Source organism: Oncorhynchus keta, unplaced genomic scaffold (assembly GCF_023373465.1).
Source record: "Oncorhynchus keta strain PuntledgeMale-10-30-2019 unplaced genomic scaffold, Oket_V2 Un_contig_5411_pilon_pilon, whole genome shotgun sequence".
Taxonomy (NCBI): Eukaryota; Metazoa; Chordata; class Actinopteri; order Salmoniformes; family Salmonidae; genus Oncorhynchus; species Oncorhynchus keta.
The window spans coordinates 290,001-295,299 of NW_026288273.1; the positions used below are offsets into that span (position 1 = coordinate 290,001).

At 44.3% G+C, this 5,299-nt stretch overlaps 1 long non-coding RNA gene across 21 annotated transcripts; it reads left to right on the top strand.

The window, feature by feature from the left end:
• The first annotated feature begins 1,671 nt into the window (after positions 1-1,671).
• On the top strand, positions 1,672-5,284 carry LOC127925299 (uncharacterized). 21 transcript variants are annotated; one of them, XR_008120419.1, is made up of 9 exons: positions 1,672-1,895; positions 1,939-1,983; positions 2,027-2,159; positions 2,246-2,507; positions 2,554-2,903; positions 2,948-3,125; positions 3,668-4,105; positions 4,555-4,902; positions 5,193-5,284. It is a non-coding gene; the product is annotated as an uncharacterized LOC127925299 (long non-coding RNA). The 21 variants fall into 21 exon arrangements; XR_008120420.1 differs by lacking the exon at positions 2,027-2,159 and having other exon boundaries at positions 1,672-2,026; positions 2,203-2,507; positions 2,948-3,300; positions 3,844-4,105; XR_008120411.1 differs by lacking the exon at positions 2,027-2,159 and having other exon boundaries at positions 1,672-2,026; positions 2,203-2,507.
• Positions 5,285-5,299: the final 15 nt, after the last annotated feature.

Below are 5,299 nucleotides of genomic sequence, written 5' to 3' on the forward strand. Positions count from 1 at the left end.
ATCGATATGGGGAATTTGTGTTTACTGCCAAGTGGGATTTATCGATATGGGGAACTTGTGTTTACTGCCAAGTGGGATTTATCGATATGGGGAACTTGTGTTTACTGCCAAGTGGGATTTATCGATATGGGGAACTTGTGTTTACTGCCAAGTGGATTTATCGATATGGGGAACTTGTGTTTACTGCCAAGTGGATTTATCGATATGGGGAACTTGTGTTTACTGCCAAGTATATTTATCGATATGGGGAACTTGTGTTTACTGCCAAGATTTATATGGGGAATTTATCGGGGAACTTTGTGTTTACTGCCAAGTGGATTTATCGATATGGGGAACTTGTGTTTACTGCCAAGTGGGATTTATCTGATATGGGGAACTTGTGTTTCCTGCCAAGATTTTGGGGATGTAACTTGTGTTTACTGCAATGTATGAAATTTAGTCAAGGTGTATTTATCGATATGGGGAACTTGTGTTTACTGCCAAGTGGATTTATCGATATGGGGAACTTGTGTTTACTGCCAAGTGGGATTTATCGATATGGGGAACTTGTGTTCACTGCCAAGTGAGGATTTATCGATATGGGGAACTTGTGTTTACTGCCAAGGGTGATTAATCGATATGGGGAACTTGTGTTTACTGCCAAGTGGATTTATCGATATGGGGAACTTGTGTTTACTGCCAAGTGGGATTTATCGATATGGGGAACTTGTGTTTACTGCCAGGAGTATATTTATCGATATGGGGAACTTGTGTTTACTGCCATCAGGAGTATATTTATCGATATGATCTTTTCCCTATACACATTGGAACTTGTGTTTACTTGTTGCCAAGTCAGGAGGTTTATCGATATGGGTAACTTGTGTTTACTGCCAAGTGCAGGATTTATCGATATGGGGAACCCTGTGTTTACTGTTGTATAATTATCGATATGGGGAACTTGTGTTTACTGCCAAGTGGATTTATCGATATGGGGAACTTGTGTTTACTTCCAAGAGGTTTGTGGGATTTATCGATATGGGGAACTTGTGTTTACTGCCAAGTGGATTTATCGATATGGGGAACTTGTGTTTACTTCCAAGTGGGTTTATCGATATGGGAACTTGTGTTCACTGCCAAGTGGGATTTATCGATATGGGGAACTTGTGTTTACTTCCAAGTGGGATTTATCGATATGGGGAACTTGTGTTTACTGCCAAGTGGGATTTATCGATATGGGGAACTTGTGTTTACTGCCAAGTGGATTTATCGATATGGGGAACTTGTGTTTACTGCCAAGTATATTTATCGATATGGGGAACTTGTGTTTACTGCCAAGTGGAATTATCGATATGGGGAACTTGTGTTTACTGCCAAGTGGACTTATCGATATGGGGAATTTGTGTTTACTGCCAAGTGGGATTTATCGATATGGGGAACTTGTGTTTACTGCCAAGTGGATTTATCGATATGGGGAACTTGTGTTTACTGCCAAGTGGATTTATCGATATGGGGAACTTGTGTTTACTGCCAAGTATATTTATCGATATGTGGAACTTGTGTTTACTGCCAAGTGGATTTATCGATATGGGGAATTTGTGTTTACTGCCAAGTGGATTTATCGATATGGGGAACTTGTGTTTACTGCCAAGTGGATTTATCGATATGGGGAATTTGTGTTGTAATGTAATTAGATGTAATCCCTGTTCCTCCGAGCAGGAGGTGTTCCTCCTAGCAGGAGGTGTTGTGTGGTAGTAGATGTAATCCTTGTTCCTCCTAGCAGGAGGTGTTGTGTGGTAGTAGATGTAATCCTTGTTCCTCAGCAGGAGGTGTTGTGTGGTAGTAGATGTAATCCTTGTTCCTCCTATCAGGAGGTGTTGTGTGGTAGTAGATGTAATCCTTGTTCCTCCTATCAGGAGGTGTTGTGTGGTAGTAGATGTAATCCTTGTTCCTCAGCAGGAGGTGTTGTGTGGTAGTAGATGTAATCCTTGTTCCTCCTATCAGGAGGTGTTGTGTGGTAGTAGATGTAATCCTTGTTCCTCAGCAGGAGGTGTTGTGTGGTAGTAGATGTAATCCTTGTTCCTCAGCAGGAGGTGTTGTGTGGTAGTAGATGTAATCCTTGTTCCTCCTATCAGGAGGTGTTGTGTGGTAGTAGATGTAATCCTTGTTCCTCCTATCAGGAGGTGTTGTGTGGTAGTAGATGTAATCCTTGTTCCCTAGCAGGAGGTGTTGTGTGGTAGTAGATGTAATCCTTGTTCCTCAGCAGGAGGTGTTGTGTGGTAGTAGATGTAATCCTTGTTCCTCCTAGCAGGAGGTGTTGTGTGGTAGTAGATGTAATCCTTGTTCCTCAGCAGGAGGTGTTGTGTGGTAGTAGATGTAATCCTTGTTCCTCAGCAGGAGGTGTTGTGTGGTAGTAGATGTAATCCTTGTTCCTCAGCAGGAGGTGTTGTGTGGTAGTAGATGTAATCCTTGTTCCTCAGCAGGAGGTGTTGTGTGGTAGTAGATGTAATCCTTGTTCCTCCTATCAGGAGGTGTTGTGTGGTAGTAGATGTAATCCTTGTTCCTCCTCAGCAGGAGGTGTTGTGTGGTAGTAGATGTAATCCTTGTTCCTCCTATCAGGAGGTGTTGTGTGGTAGTAGATGTAATCCTTGTTCCTCAGCAGGAGGTGTTGTGTGGTAGTAGATGTAATCCTTGTTCCTCCTATCAGGAGGTGTTGTGTGGTAGTAGATGTAATCCTTGTTCCTCCTATCAGGAGGTGTTGTGTGGTAGTAGATGTAATCCTTGTTCCTCAGCAGGAGGTGTTGTGTGGTAGTAGATGTAATCCTTGTTCCTCAACAGGAGGTGTTGTGTGGTAGTAGATGTAATCCTTGTTCCTCAGCAGGAGGTGTTGTGTGGTAGTAGATGTAATCCTTGTTCCTCAGCAGGAGGTGTTGTGTGGTAGTAGATGTAATCCTTGTTCCTCCAGCAGGAGGTGTTGTGTGGTAGTAGATGTAATCCTTGTTCCTCCTATCAGGAGGTGTTGTGTGGTAGTAGATGTAATCCTTGTTCCTCCTATCAGGAGGTGTTGTGTGGTAGTAGATGTAATCCTTGTTCCTCCTAGCAGGAGGTGTTGTGTGGTAGTAGATGTAATCCTTGTTCCTCAGCAGGAGGTGTTGTGTGGTAGTAGATGTATTCCTTGTTCCTCATCAGGAGGTGTTGTGTGGTAGTAGATGTAATCCTTGTTCCTCCTCAGCAGGAGGTGTTGTGTGGTAGTAGATGTAATCCTTGTTCCTCAGCAGGAGGTGTTGTGTGGTAGTAGATGTAATCCTTGTTCCTCAGCAGGAGGTGTTGTGTGGTAGTAGATGTAATCCTTGTTCCTCAGCAGGAGGTGTTGTGTGGTAGTAGATGTAATCCTTGTTCCTCCTAGCAATCCTAGATGTAATCCTTGTTCCTCCTAGCAGGAGGTGTTGTGTGGTAGTAGATGTAATCCTTGTTCCTCAGCAGGAGGTGTTGTGTGGTAGTAGATGTAATCCTTGTTCCTCCAGCAGGAGGTGTTGTGTGGTAGTAGATGTAATCCTTGTTCCTCCAGCAGGAGGTGTTGTGTGGTAGTAGATGTAATCCTTGTTCCTCCAGCAGGAGGTGTTGTGTGGTAGTAGATGTAATCCTTGTTCCTCTAGCAGGAGTAGATGTAATCCTTGTTCCTCAGCAGGAGGTGTTGTGTGGTAGTAGATGTAATCCTTGTTCCTCAGCAGGAGGTGTTGTGTGGTAGTAGATGTAATCCTTGTTCCTCAGCAGGAGGTGTTGTGTGGTAGTAGATGTAATCCTTGTTCCTCCTATCAGGAGGTGTTGTGTGGTAGTAGATGTAATCCTTGTTCCTCCTATCAGGAGGTGTTGTGTGGTAGTAGATGTAATCCTTGTTCCTCCTAGCAGGAGGTGTTGTGTGGTAGTAGATGTAATCCTTGTTCCTCAGCAGGAGGTGTTGTGTGGTAGTAGATGTAATCCTTGTTCCTCAGCAGGAGGTGTTGTGTGGTAGTAGATGTAATCCTTGTTCCTCAGCAGGAGGTGTTGTGTGGTAGTAGATGTAATCCTTGTTCCTCCTAGCAGGAGGTGTTGTGTGGTAGTAGATGTAATCCTTGTTCCTCAGCAGGAGGTGTTGTGTGGTAGTAGATGTAATCCTTGTTCCTCCTAGATGTTCCTTGTTCCTCAGCAGGAGGTGTTGTGTGGTAGTAGATGTAATCCTTGTTCCTCAGCAGGAGGTGTGTGTGGTAGTAGTAATCCTTGTTCCTCCAGCAGGAGATGTAATCCTTGTTCCTCCTAGCAGGAGGTGTTGTGTGGTAGTAGATGTAATCCTTGTTCCTCAGCAGGAGGTGTTGTGTGTGTAGATGTATCCTTGTTCCTCAGCAGGAGGTGTTGTGTGTAGTAGATGTCCTTGTTCCTCATCAGGAGGTGTTGTGTGGTAGTAGATGTAATCCTTGTTCCTCCTATCAGGAGGTGTTCCTCCTAGCAGGAGGTGTTGTGTGGTAGTAGATGTAATCCTTGTTCCTCAGCAGGAGGTGTTGTGTGGTAGTAGATGTAATCCTTGTTCCTCCTCAGCAGGAGGTGTTGTGTGGTAGTAGATGTAATCCTTGTTCCTCAGCAGGAGGTGTTGTGTGGTAGTAGATGTAATCCTTGTTCCTCAGCAGGAGGTGTTGTGTGGTAGTAGATGTAATCCTTGTTCCTCCTAGCAGGAGGTGTTGTGTGGTAGTAGATGTAATCCTTGTTCCTCAGCAGGAGGTGTTGTGTGGTAGTAGATGTAATCCTTGTTCCTCAGCAGGAGGTGTTGTGTGGTAGTAGATGTAATCCTTGTTCCTCCTAGCAGGAGGTGTTGTGTGGTAGTAGATGTAATCCTTGTTCCTCAGCAGGAGGTGTTGTGTGGTAGTAGATGTAATCCTTGTTCCTCAGCAGGAGGTGTTGTGTGGTAGTAGATGTAATCCTTGTTCCTCTAGCAGGAGGTGTTGTGTGGTAGTAGATGTAATCCTTGTTCCTCAACAGGAGGTGTTGTGTGGTAGTAGATGTAATCCTTGTTCCTCAGCAGGAGGTGTTGTGTGGTAGTAGATGTAATCCTTGTTCCTCAGCAGGAGTAGATGTAATCCTTGTTCCTCAGCAGGAGGTGTTGTGTGGTAGTAGATGTAATCCTTGTTCCTCAGCAGGAGGTGTTGTGTGGTAGTAGATGTAATCCTTGTTCCTCCTTGCAGGAGGTGTTGTGTGGTAGTAGATGTAATCCTTGTTCCTCCTAGCAGGAGGTGTTGTGTGGTAGTAGATGTAATCCTTGTTCCTCAGCAGGAGGTGTTGTGTGGTAGTAGAT